The 14,571-nt window shown below is 42.6% G+C and overlaps 1 protein-coding gene and 1 pseudogene across 1 annotated transcript in view; both read left to right on the forward strand.

Annotated features, from left to right (window-relative positions):
* The window catches only part of LOC126414251 (transferrin), a 202,143-nt gene that overhangs the window by 55,200 nt on the left and 132,372 nt on the right, over nucleotides 1-14,571 (forward strand). The window lies entirely within an intron of this gene.
* On the forward strand, nucleotides 8,100-8,217 carry LOC126428374 (5S ribosomal RNA; annotated as a pseudogene).

Raw genomic sequence — 14,571 nt, forward strand, 5'->3', positions numbered from 1 at the left:
CCTCAAACTTATGTGACTTTGTGACTCACGAACATTCTATTTATGCAATGCATTTGTTTACACAGGAAAAGGGACAAATAAAAGTACATTATCAATCCCAACACACGATGTTTTGAAATTAATAACACTAATTGAGGGAAGCAATAGACATGTGACAGTAGACAATTGGTTCATGTCACTTGAACTCTGTGATCAACTAGAAGCCAAAAAGTTGACTGTCTTAGGCACTCTAAAGCAAAATAAACCGCAGATACCAGAAGAATTCAAACCAAACAGAAAGCGCCCAATAGAAACTGCATTATTTGGGGATAACGAAGGAAAGACAATTTGTTCTTAGGTTCCTCGGAAAGGTCGAGCTGTTGTGTTGCTTTCATCTATGCATCACGATCAGAAAATTAGTACTCAACAGAAAAGACCTGAAATGATCATTGATTACAGTGCCACAAAAGGAGGAGTGGACGCACTGGACCAAATGTGCGCCAACTATTCGTTATCACGGCGAACACGCAGATGGCCGATGTCTGTATTTTATGCCATTCTAAACATAGTAGGAGTCAATGCTGCTGTCTTGCTTCAGTGCACCAAACAACTTGACGAAACAAATGATTTAAAAAGAAGAGAATTGTTACAAAAGCTTGGAATGGATTTAGTAAAGCCCCTTATACAACGTCGAGATGTCCGACCCCTTTCTCGTGAACTGAGAGATGTTGTTGTTAAACTTGGTGGTACTCCTCTTACCTCAACGTCTTCAGAGCCAGAACCCATGAGGAAAGCAAGATGCTACATGTGCCCAAGAAATGTGGACAAGAAAACCAAAATAGTGTGTGAAAAATGCTCAAAACATGTTTGCCCCAACCACAGATTTTCAGTGTGCCAAAATTGTTTGTAATCATATCTCAAATATGTAAAAATGTTTATAATATTCAGTGATAAAAGTGCAATTCAAAATAAAATTTCCTTAAATTACAGTTTCGTTTTTCTTACTGGGGTACTCCGAGACCCCACTAGAGTATTAGTGTATGAGCATTTCACTAGAGTAGTTAAGGGTTAAAGCTCGCATCCTTCGTGCCATACAGTGGACGTCCCAGTAGGATATGATACAGATGGGCTGCTTGACCATATCAGTGTCTGGTACGCCCAGTTGACATGGTTGTGAGCCAGACAAGTTACGCCACTACCACACTCTTTTGTCTAGTTCATCGGCTTCTCAGTACGACTGCCCCACACATTACAGATGAATTCTGTATCTCATCGTAGATGTGTACGTGGATTGGGTCCAAGAGAAACCTGTAAGGTTTTTAAATTTAAGGAGGTATTAGACACACAGTTTAAAAACAAAGCATACTACTCAGTTGAAGAATATCTTGGAAGTATTTTGAAAGGAATGTATAAACAATGAAATAATGTAACTATCATTAACTAAATGTGTAGAACTGTATCATTAATTCGTCAATGTGAACAATATAGTGATTATTGCTGAAATCTTCTGATTAGTAAGAAGTTTATGTATTTACGTGTATATGTAAAATGACAGCGTGTGTAAAATGTAAAAATTACTAACTACTAAAAAGATGTATGTGCAGGGTGATTATAATTAAAGTTAAACATTCAAACCGCTTTAGAAACAACACCACTGGTCAGAATGATATCAAATTGCAACGAAATATTATCGGAGAAGGGGGAAAACGTATGGCAGAAGAAAAATAAATAGTTACAAAATGTATCAACAAAATGGTTCAAATGGCTCTGAGCACTATGCGACTTAAATTCTGAGGTCATCAGTCGCCTAGAACTTAGAACTAATTAAACCTAATTAACCTAAGGACATCACACACATCCATGCCCGAGGCACGATTCGAACCTGCGACCGTAGCAGTCGCTCGGTTCCAGACTATAGCGCCTAGAACCGCACGGCCACTCCGGCCGGCAATGTAGCAACAGATGGCGCTATAGGCATCATAATTTAATAGTGGTCGACTACAAATGATTGATGAATCATACAACAATGCCTAAGGTGTACGTTTCGCAGTAAACAAATGGTACTACCCAGTGAGCATGGATGTAGAGGTGTTATACTGTTAGTTACGTAAGCCCATGCACTACGGCAAGGTCATATAACATTGGATGAAAAAAAATCTGTTTATAATTGTACTGAGGCCAAAAACCGCATAAAAAGTATAAATCACATAGGTTTTTAATTTCCCTGAGGCCAAAAACCGCATTAAAAGCATCGTCCAAAATCAAATCGGATTATTAATGTCCGTGTGACTGGCGCAAAACATGTTCAGTATACTGTTCACCGTTTCCTGCAACAAGTTGAAATCAGCATGTTCCACAACTGATCGAAGTGTTTCCGGGGTCACGTTCAGATTGTGTTGCGCAGTGCGTGTGTTCAATGCAGCTAAGTTTGCAATCGGAACACTGAACGCAACAGCTTTCAGATAGCCCCACAGCCAGAAGTCACACAGATTACGATCAGGTGACCGGGAAGGCCAGTCTGTAGGGAAATGGTGGCTGATAATTCTAGCATTTCCCAAATGGCGCTTCAGCAGCTGCTTAACTGGATTTGCAACGTGCAGAGGAGCGCCATCTTGCATAAAAATAATCTCATCCACATATCCAGGCTGTTCGGGAGCAGGAATCACGTGGTTGCGCAAAAGACGCTCATAGCGCTTACCATTGACGGTACAGGTAACAGCACCGGAAGCACCTGTCTCTTCGAAAAAATATGGCCCTATGATAAATGATGTCGTAAATCCGCACCACACGGTGACCTTTTCCAGGATGGAGTGGTACTGGTTGATTTGCGTGTGGATTTTCCGGTGCCCATATTCGACAATTCTGTGTACTGACATATCCTGTCAGATGGAAGTGGGCATCGTCTGTCCACAAAATCTTCCACGGCCCATCATTGTCCACTTCCATGCGAGCAAGAAGTTCTAAAGCAAAGATCTCTCTTGCTGGCAGGTCAACAGGAAGCAACTCGTGCACATGCGTAATTCTGTATGGATAGCAAAGAAGGATATTTCGTAGGATTTAACGCACCGTGCTCACGGGTATGTCAAATGTTCTCCGTGCACAACACGTTTGCACACCACCACTCGTCTCCTCCTGCATTGCTGTCGCCACTGCTTCCACTGACGTCGAACAATTCGTTTCCTTCCTCTACCAGGTTGCACACCAGAAGAACCCGTCTAATCGAATTTCCGAATCATTTTCTCCAGGCACTCGGCAGTCATCGGACCAACGGTTTTTTTCAAACCCTTCAATGCCCGGAACTTCTGCAGAGCGACGTGTCATCAATCTTGAAATACAGCTTTACAAGCAGAGCGCGATCCTGCGTTGTGACAGTCATGGCGAACGTCGCAGACGCGAAAGGAGGAAAAGCCGTGTACCCGGCTTGTTTACTTCAGTGGATCGTGCGCATGACGGGTGTTTCCGTTTACGTATTCTGACAGACACAGCGCCATCTATTGATCAATTTTCACACTTTTTTCTGCCATATGTTTTTCCCCTTCTCCGATAATATTCCGTTGCAATTTGACGTCATTCTGACCAGTGGTGTTATTTCTACAGAGTTTTGAAAGTGTAACTTTAATTATAATCACTCTGTATATATATGTACAATGTAAAAATTAGTAACAACTATACTTTTATGAATATGTAAAATGTATTTTGACGAAGCCAATTGCAAGGTAAAAATTCTGAACAGCTAATAAATAAGCAAAAAAATCGCAGCAGAAGCCGTCATAAATATAGTATGTTAGTTACTTTTCTCTTTCTTTTTCTTTTAAGTTTTTGCGCTATTTGAAACCGATGACCCAAAAAAAAAAGAAATTTCTGGAACCCCTCCTCAGTTTCTGCTGGCAACCTGTGGAACAAGCTAACTTGCCCGCTACGCGTTACTGGACAACCTGTTGCACTCAAGAAAAAGCTGAAGCAATTCCTTTTTTATCATCACTGCTCTCTCAAAAGTTAAGATAATCACCATTTCTTTTCGGCGAACGGTGAAGCACACGCTCACTTCCTCTTTCACTTCTATTCTTCTTCCTCCTTTTCTTTTCGGATAATCATCTCACATTGTTTTCCCCTGCTTTTCGTTACAGTGTTGCACAAGGGTTCTCTCCTTCTCTCACCTGCTTTCTCTCCTTCTGCCACAGATTATAGTCTAGAAGTAACTGCTGTACTCTTCACAAACAATTATCTAAACTGCTTTTTCTGTTCTTGCTACACCAATTTTTACCATTTCTGTAATAATTATTTCCAAGTGTACTAAACGTAAGAATTCCTGTAATACGTGCCTTTCAGTTGTAGCTTACATTGGAAGCTCCCTGAGAATGTTCGAAGATAAATGTAGATGCCGTGTGACTGGGGCCTCCCGTCGGGTAGACCGTTCGCCGGGTGCAAGTCTTTCGATTTGGCGCCACTTCGGCGACTTGCGCGTCGATGGGGATGAAATGATGATGTTTAGTACAACACAACACCCAGTCCCTGAGAGGAGAAAATCTCCGACCCGGCCGGGAATCGAACCCGGGCCCTTAGGATTGACATTCTGTCGCGCTGACCACTGAGCTACCGGGGGCGGACTGTTCGAAGATAATTCTATTGTATATTGATGAGACTAGACAACCTGCAATGCTTCACAGTTTCTAAATTTATATTGGAATTGGGTATACGTCCTAATCTCCCTGCCCCTCTGACAGTCCATCTCGTCCTTCCCCCTCTCTCTGACCTTGAGCCGTGTCTTTGATTGGCAACTGAAATCGGTTAAACTGAATGTGTAAATCCATTAGTATCATTAGTAATTCAAATACCGTAGTAGTATTCTAATTACAATACTACTTTCCTGTTTTCTGGTAAAACCTACTGAGGAAGACAACAAAACAGCTTACTTCTGTGTATACAACTTTTGTTTAAAATTTTGTATATAAAGAAAAAGAATAACCGTGGGAGGAAACATTCGCCTAATGGTTTAAGTGCCCTTCCATCGTAGTTATAACTGATTGTGTGAAAGAAAACAAAACCATACATTTTCAAAGCACAGCACAACATTTTCTTTCTTGCAATCGGTTGTAACAGAAAACATGTCCAGAGCTGTGTAAAAAAGGATAAAGCCTATCTCCGTCTGAATTTTTTAAGAATATCGTCTAAAAACTTGAAGTAAACTGGTCAAGCACTTTCCGGGATTTTTGCTAACAACATTTCTACTTTAATGTATTATACATTTATAAAGTATATATATTTACAGTCCAAAAATAATAGTACAAAATATATAGTGCATCCGATTGTTTATTAGAGGATAGTGAAAAATTTGAAATAAATCGATAAATAACTTCTATAGATGTTTGGAAACAACATTTCTCCTTTATATATTGTGTAATATTCATATATTATATACGTATATGGAAAAATATATACTCTATGTCCGTCCGAATATTTATTAGGTAATCTAAAAGAAATTGGTTAAGAACTAATCGAGATTTCTAGTAACAACGTCTTTATGCGGTAGTATAGAATATACAGATACCGATTCCTGACTGGAAATGGAAGAAGAAAAGTCCTATTAACACGTCTCTGGAATGCATCGTTGCTTCCGTAGATGGCGCTGGCGAATGAAAGTTTCTCTGACCACGTGCGGTGTGTTCCTTGAATGTTGCAGGTTGCGTGGTTGACGTAGAGTACTATAAGCAGCAGAATGACCCGGTATTCTTGTCAGGAAAAAGGCGAGTTGATGTTTGTGTAATGCCAAGCAGACAGAAAAGGTCAACAGGCAACAAGGCTATACCAAAACTAAGTACCCTCCCTGGCCGGCCGCGATGGCCGAGCGGTTCTAGGCGCGCAGTCCGGAACCGCGCGGCTGCTACGGTCGCAGGTTCGAATCCTGCCTCGGGCATGGATGTGTGTGATGTCCTTAGGTTAGTTAGGTTTAAGTAGTTCTAAGTTCTAGGGGACTGATGACCACAGATGTTAAGTCCCATAGTGCTCAGAGCCATTTGAACCATACCCTCCCTGCACGTTCGTCTGTCTGAAAGGACACAGGGCCACACAAACGGACAAAAAGGGCTCGAAATGTTATGTGATGTGGTTGGTATCTGTGAGGTTACTTGTTTTGGGTATAGCCGTGCTGCCTCTCGACCGTGTCCATCTGGTTGACCGTACACAAACACCATCCAGACTTGTTACCGACATGAATACCGGACCATTCTATTGCTTACAGTACGCTGCGTCAAAACAGCCAGCAGCACACAAGGAGCACGCGGCACGCGGTCAGAAGAACTTCAGCGCCATCTACCGTGGCAATGTCGCATTTCCGGACACACGTCCATAAGACCTTTTTTCCTCCACCTTCAGTAGGGAGTCTGTCCCTGCAGTATGTCGGTTTTATAAATGTCCACCCTGTATAAGTTTCGTTAAATGCGGGACTTCAATGCGAGATGCTTACAATGGTTTCCACAGCGAAATAGTCTCGAAACCTGGCAGGAAATCAGACAAGATTCTGATCGCATGTAAAGTGTGTTAGCGGCAATCAATGCCTTCTCTGCACGATAGCAATGGAAATACTGTCCATTACAGTGCTGCTAAAGCAGAGTTACTAAACACAGCCTTCTGAAATTCCTTCACCAAAGAAGACGAAGTAAATATTCCAGAATTCGATTCAAGAACAGATGCTAACATGAGTAGTTTAGAAGTATATATCCTCAGAGTAGTGAAGAAACATAAATCACTTAATTAAAGCATGTCTTTCGGTCCAGGCTGCATAGGAATTTTGTTCCTTTCAGGTTATGCTGATGGCAATAGCTCCATACTTAACAATCATACACAACCGCTCGCTTCACGAAAGATCCGTACCCAAAGAGTGGAAAATTGCACAGGTCACACCAATATTCAAGAAAGGCAGCAGGAGTGATCCACAAAATTAAGGCCCATTTCATTACCGTCGATATGCAGCAGGATTTTGGAACACACATTGTTTCTGGTCGTCTGCTGTTCCTTCTCTACATAAACGATTTAGGACACAATCTGAGCAGCCGTCATAGGTTATTTGCAGTTATTGCTGTCGTTCATCGTCTAGTAGAGTCATCGGAAGATCAAAACAAATTGCAAAACGATTTAGAAAAGATATTTGTATGGTGCGAAAATTGACAATTGACCCCAAATAATTAAAAGTGTGCGGTCAACCGAATGAGTGCTAAAAGGAATCCGTTAAACTTCGGGTACACGATAAATCAGTCAAATCTATAGATCGTAAATTCAACTAAATACCTAGGAATTACAGTTACGAACAGCTTAAATTGGAAAGAACACACAGAAAATGTTGTGGGGAAAGCGAGCCAAAGACTGCGTTCTATTGGCAGAACACGTAGAAGACGCAATAGCGTCTACTAAAGAGACTGCCTACACTACGCTTGTCCGTTCTCTTTTAGAGTATTGCTGCGCGATGTGGGATCCTCACTAGTTAGAAATAACGGAGTACATCGAGAAAGTTCCAAGAAGAGCAGCACGTTTAGTATTATCGATAAATAGGGGAGAGAGAGTCACTGACATGAAACATGATCTGGGGTGGACATCATTAAAGTAAAAGCGTTTTTCGTCGTGGCGGAGTCTTCTCACGAAATTTCAATCACCAACTTTCTCCTCGGAATGCGAAAATGTTTTGCTGATGCCGACCTACATAGGGAGAAACGATCATCACAATAAGATAAAGGAAGTCCGAGCTCGCACAGAAAATATATTTGTTAGTTTTTTTCGCGCGCTGTTCGGGATTGGAATAATAGAGAATTATTGCGAAGGTGTTTCGATGAACCCTCTGCTAGGCACTTCAGTGTGATCTGCAGTGTGCCTATGTAGATCTAGTTATAGCTATAGATGTAGATCGACGCCGGATGCAGAGTCTGGGAGTGGGCTGTCAACATAAAAAATAGGAAAGTATTGCACAAAGGCAGGAGGAAAGAAACGCTACTACTTGATTACACGATAGCTAAACGGTCACTAGAAATACATGTGAACGGAGCGATTTAATGTGCGACGGGACTAGGTGAAATTAATTGCAGAAAAGTCAAATGTCAGATTGTGATTTATTGTGTACATATATAACTAATGCCAACGGCCTTGCCGCAGTGGTTACACCGGTTCCCGTCAGATCACCGAAGTTAAGCGCTGTCGGACTGGGCTAGCACTTGGATGGGTGACCATCCGGTCTGCCGAGCGCTGTTGGCAAGCGGGGTGCACTCAGCCCTTGTGAGGCAACCTGATGAGCTACTTGATTGGGAAGTAGCGGCTCCGGTCTCGGAAACTGCCATACGGCCGGGAGAGCGGTGTGCTGACCACATGGCCCTCCATATCCGCATCCACTGACGCCTGTGGTCTGAGGATGACACGGCAGCCGGTCGCTACCTTTGGGCCTTCATGGCCTGTTCTGGAGGATGTATAACTAATAATAACAAAATTGAAACAGTCTCACCTCTTGTTTTTTGAACGAATACCTACTGATCCTTCCGCCCAGGCCAGGGCAGAGAAGTAGGGACGCATGCACCGCACCACCAGTTGCTGTTAAGCGGTGTTGGTGCTGATTGTGCAATGCTACACAGACCACTACCGTGCTTCTTCGATCAAATCATCCGCGACAGACCTGTCCGAAATCTTGACATCCAAGAGACTGAAGCCTTTCTCTATGCTTTGCCCTGTGGTTCACATAGCCGGTAATTTAGACAGCCGTAACATTTCTCACGTGTTAAGGCTGGTGGCTCTCCCATCTTTTAAATTTCTGTGGCGATGTCTTTCAACAAGATAACATCCATGCTGTCCTGTGTGACCTTCTATATGAAATATGAAATACTGAAGAAACAGTATCTGCAATAAAGGAATGAAACTAATATTGTGTAATGGAAAGGCGCATTCATGGAGAATGTCATTATTTGTTTGAAGAATCGAAATGTCAGCCTTTACTATTCAAGGAGTAGGTTCGAATTTTAGCTGCAATACTGATTATATCACCGTGAAACCTGTCCGCAACTGAATTCGACTTACATAGTTCCGCCAACTAGCTTTTTCTTTCAGAATTTCAAAAACGGCACATTCCACTATTATAAAAGTTCGTAAGGCTATACGGACAACAAAGCTTACAAAACACATTTCCAAGCCAACTGAAGATTACTTTAAAAAAAAAAAAAAGTACGACGCTTGTGGAACAGATGGCGATTCCGTAATTATCTTGGAAGTTTGGAAAGGAAACACATTCGCGTTAAAAACCCAGTAAATCTGGTTCCATGTATTACTGCTACTAATCCTTTTCGACTGAATTATTAACTGTCACTGACGAAAACCGTAGGTTTGTTAGGGTGAAAGGAGGTTCGTACGGTGAAGTCAAAGACGCAGATGTTTTCGATGATTGCCCCTTCCTGCACGCAATAGAAATGGGAAGAATAAAAAATACCCAAAGAAGAATTTTTGCCAGCATCCACTATCAAATGTTTATATCTTGCGTAATGCAGTATTTCCTCTGAAGGAATTTTTAATGAGGCCTTTTGCAGAAAGGACAAAGACTATAAGTTTCGCTAACTATAATACAGCTGTCGGTTATCTTGGGCAAGAACGGTGACAGAATGTTGTTTTGGTTCTACAGAGTGATTCCGTGATGATGTCACAAACTTTCAGGGATGATGCAGAAGAGTGTGTGTATCAGTTCGAGGTGGAGGACCCTAGCCCGGAAACGACCGAGTCGAAAGTTATAAGCGAAAATCGTTGTGCTACCTCTAACAGTGGGCCTCTTCTGGTGCAAGCTGTTTGCTTTCCATATTTTGGGACCAGGTAGTGTGGACCAAAACAAGAAAAAAACTGTCCAGTAAACAAGGGCTCCAAAATGCGTACCTTGATTGCTATGAACACTTGTTTAGTGGAAAAAATGTATTTCACAGTAGCAAAGATGAACAAGTGCTCATAGATCTCAAGGTAGCACTTTAGATCCCATGTATACTGGTCAATTTTTTTCATTGTTTAGTACCTACTACCTCCTAATAAAATGTGGAGAGCAAACAGCTTGCATTAGAATGATACTTTTACTCTTCTCCATTATCCCTGAAAGTTTGTGTCAACATCATCACTGAATCACTATGTATAACATCTAAAATTAGGATTTTGCATAAACATATAGAAGCCAGTGTAGAAAATGCAATTTAATTGTGAAAGCTATAACTTTGTCACACAATGTCAACCATGATCTTGAATTAATAAATGAGGTTGAGGTTGCATTTTTTCCAGGATATATACCGAAATATACTAAAAACTGCGCAAGGAAATTTACAAAAAAGATATGGTTCATCGTAAGCAGCCGTGCAATTGAGGAAAAAATTTAAATTGTATTTTGAACAAAATTCTGTACAAAAAATGTAGATAAATGCTTCCATGCAAGAGGTACGCGACCATTCGTAATTGGGACTTACTTATGGAAAGTCTTGTTCGCAATTTAATTTACTGACGCATTTCGATACATCATCATCATCAGAACATAGTTGTTTTAAAGAGAAAAGGACGAATTACGACATGAAATGCCACAGAATATTTATATGCACAATGGTCAGCCGATTCATCGGTACTTACAAAGAAATACAAGAACGAGACTCACAGCAATGGGCACATAAGGTACTGAAAACAGCCCATACATGTATGAAGCCTATTGCCAAAGCGAACGTACATAGAGAACAGCAGTGCAGGGAAAACAACTGTCCTCACTAAGTGGCGTTTGCAACTAATACAGCGTATAAACGAATCATACAGTGAACATGTAGTATACAATTTGAAAATCACGGAGGAACTATGCAGACATAGTATTTTGAAAATGTTATGCGCTGCACGAAACAACAATAAGTAATATAACAAAATATAGAGTTTTCTTGTGGAATATTAGCTTCTACAATTACTAAACATGGAACAGTTATCAATAAGGTAATCCGTATGTAGCTGTGTCACATTCCACGCCCACACTGTAATCATTTATGAACACAAATTATATTATTTCTATATTTTGTATCTTGCGTGTTGCTATAATTTACCTCTGCTGTGTGATGAGAATCTCCTCCCTAGACACCTGGACCACCTACATTTTATGGGCTCCCTAACGTTTCTAAAAACCAAACACCCCTGCGGCCCATCGTGAGCACCACTAGATCGCCGACTTACAGGCTATCAAAACATGTGGTCAGTCTCTTTAATCCGCTCGTTGGTCACTGCTTGCACCATATCAAGAATAAGACGGACTTCATCCGCCCTATGTCCGCCCCCGGTAGCTCAGTGGCCAGCCGGCACGGTAGCTCGGCGTGTTCGGTCAGAGCGTTAGCTGCCCTCTGTAATAAAAAAACTGAGTTAATCGATCAACAACGAACTTAAACGGATGTATTACAACGTCCGCCCTGAGCAGATGCAACGAACAAAATCAGATTTTTAAAAAAAATAAATAAAAAGTGGTCAGCGCGACAGACTGTCAATCCTAAGGGCCCGGGTTCGATTCCCGGCTGGGTCGGAGATGTTCTCCGCTTAGGGACTGGGTGTTGTGTTGTCCTAATCATCATGATTTCATCCCCATCGACGCGCAAGTCGCCGAAGTGGCGTCAAATCGAAGGACTTGCACCAGGCGAGCGGTCTACCCGACGGGAGGCCCTCGTCACACGCCATTATTATTATTATCCGCCCTATCAAGCGCCAGCACTTTGGAGAATCAGTTATGCCGTCAGCTTTGATGTGGTGTCATTATTCACTCTGTAGATATCTTTTCCCAGTTCTTTGACGACACCGTTGTGAATTTATTTTAACACACTCTCACGTCATCGTATTCTTTGTACAGTGGAAAGAATTTCAACCTAGCGAGGCTTTTATCGTTACATCGACGACACACTCATTTTCTGGCGTCATGGACGTGAAAAGCTGGGAGAGTTGCTGAACCACATCAATAACAGCCATGACTACGTCAATTAGAGGTACAGACAGGCAGTGCCCTGCCTTACCTTGACGTTATTGTCCGCTGATAAGCTAATGAATGCTTAGCCACGGCGTTAACCGCCGGCGGGACCGGTACCTTGCACATAATCAGCTGCTCAGCTGCCAACACCCTGCACAAAAACGATTTGTTGTTATAATGGCCGCAACAAGCGAAAACTTTTCCATTTCGCCGTAGAGTCGTAAGCGGAATGTCCCCGAGGAGAACACGAAGAACGTTGCAATTTTGCCATTCTGTGGCTCAGTAACAGTAAACATCGGCCGGCCGGCGTGGCCGAGCGGTTCTAGGCGTTTCGGTCTGGAACCGCGCGACCGCTACGTTCGCAGGTTCGAATCCTGCCTCCGGCATGGATGTGTGTGATGTCCTTAGGTTACTTAGGTTTAAATAGTTCCAAGTCTAAGGGACTGATGACCTCAGATGTTAAGTCCCATAGTGCTCAGAGCCATTTCAACCATTTTTGAACAATAAATATCAGTCGGCTTCTAAAGAGGCGTAAAACCGATTCCGTCTTCAGGTCTTCAGCAAAAATTCGACAACGCATGATACCTGTGGAAGATTATGTTTGATTCAGAACGCCAGGAATACACAAAATACTGTATCGGTGTGGACAGTTTTATATCAGAAAGATTGTGTGCACAGCTAAAGAGCGCCGTATAGAAAAAGACGGTGTTTCCGCCTATGGTGTCATGAGAGCGGCAGCAGAACATGCTCTGGAAAACGGACACCGAAGTGCATTCGACGAGATATCTACAAGGGAGGATGGGAAAGTAATGCACAATATTTTTTCTATCCTGGTATTGCAGCTGGAATGTTGAAAATTCATGATGATATAGTTTGAAGTTTGCGCTACAGATGGTATTTTGATTTCATGCGCAGCTCTAGCAAGAGACGCTTGAACTACGAAACAAACATGGCGTGCATGTTACTGTCGTGAACTTGCGAAGAAAAGCGAAGTTGAGCCAAAGGGCATAAAAAATGATTCAAATGGCTCTGGGACTTAACTTCTGAGGTAATCAGTCCCCTAGAACTTAGAACTACTTAAACCTAACTAACCTAAGGACATCACACACATCCATGCCCGAGGCAGGATTCGAACCTGCGACCGTAGCGGTCGCGCGGTTCCAGACTGAAGCGTCTAGAACCGCTCGGCCCCTCCGGCCGGTCCAAAGGCCATAAACCAAGTGAAATTCACAGGGACATGCTGGTGTGTATGAGGACAACTGCATGGACCGTAGCAACGTCTCCAGGTGGTGTGCATTCTTCAAGAGGGCCGTGTGAACCTTAGTGATGGTCACTCTGCAGGCGACCGTTTAACAACTGCAACCCCGCGAAATATCGGAGCCATTGAGGCAGCAATTTTGAAATTGCGAAACTTATCGCAGCAATTCAAGATATCCTATGGTGCGGTGTACAATATTGCTCGTGGCACGCTGAAATTTTGTGTAGTTGGTGCAGGCTGGGTACCTGAGAACCTGACAGACAGCTACAAGAGTCAGTGAATGGTGACAAGCTTGTATCACTTAACGCGTTACGCCCCTGATGGGCATTGCTTTCTGAAAGGAATCGTCACTGGTGATGAGTCGTGGGCCGGAAACCAAGTAGGCCTCTATGGAGAGGAAACAAGCTGTTCCTCCAATGCGAAAAAAAAAAAATTTTTCAAAGTGAGTCAATCGGCTAGGAAAGTGCTTGTGACAGTGTTCTGAGATAAACGTGGTGTGTTATTGGTGGACTTTGCTGAACACAGGACCACTGTGAATGCTGCAGCCTACATTAAAATTTGGAGCTGCGTCGTGTCCTTCCTGACAAACGCCGCAACATTAATGCTGACGGTGTCAAACTTCTTCATGACAATGCTCGCCCCCATGTTGCCCTGCTCCTATTCGCGAGAAAATCGCCAAATATGCGTGAGAAGTGCTCCAGCATCCACCATACAGTCCGGACCATACTATCGGACTTTCATCTGTTTGATCCCATGAAGAAATCCCTGGCCGGCCAACGCATTGCGACGGATGCAGAAGTGAAATGAGCAGCCCGCAGACGGCTGTACTCCAAGCAAACGGACTTCTACAAACAGGGCACACTGAAACTGGTACAACGGTGGGAGAAACGCTTTGAGAATGTTGCTGACTACGTAAAAAAGTAGGTAAAAGGTGTAAGTTCATTTGTCATTTATTTGCTTTGTTACCTATTAAAATTTTTGGTAATAAGATTATTGTGCATTACTTTCCAATCTTCCCTCTTATCATTAAACGGGCAAATTGTTTCTGGAATGGCGTTTTAAATGAAGCGATCGCGACAAATATTTCAATATAGACAGTGTTCTGATGCTAAGCACGGCTTGGGAACCGGCCATCGGGAAGGTGATGCGTGCGCGATAGTCTTACAACGAAAACATCACCTTATATTTATGGCCCTGGACTGGCCATCAGTCACGTCACAGACTATAGCATGGCTATTATCGACGACAGCAACAAGCACACGGCAGTCACCACCTGGCAATGGCCGAGAAGCACTCGCTCGAAGCCTCGTGTGTTTTGAACCATTTGATGCGTCTGGAATCCCGAGAAAATTTCATTAGTTTA

Source organism: Schistocerca serialis, chromosome 1, assembly GCF_023864345.2.
Source record: "Schistocerca serialis cubense isolate TAMUIC-IGC-003099 chromosome 1, iqSchSeri2.2, whole genome shotgun sequence".
Taxonomy (NCBI): domain Eukaryota; kingdom Metazoa; phylum Arthropoda; class Insecta; order Orthoptera; family Acrididae; genus Schistocerca; species Schistocerca serialis.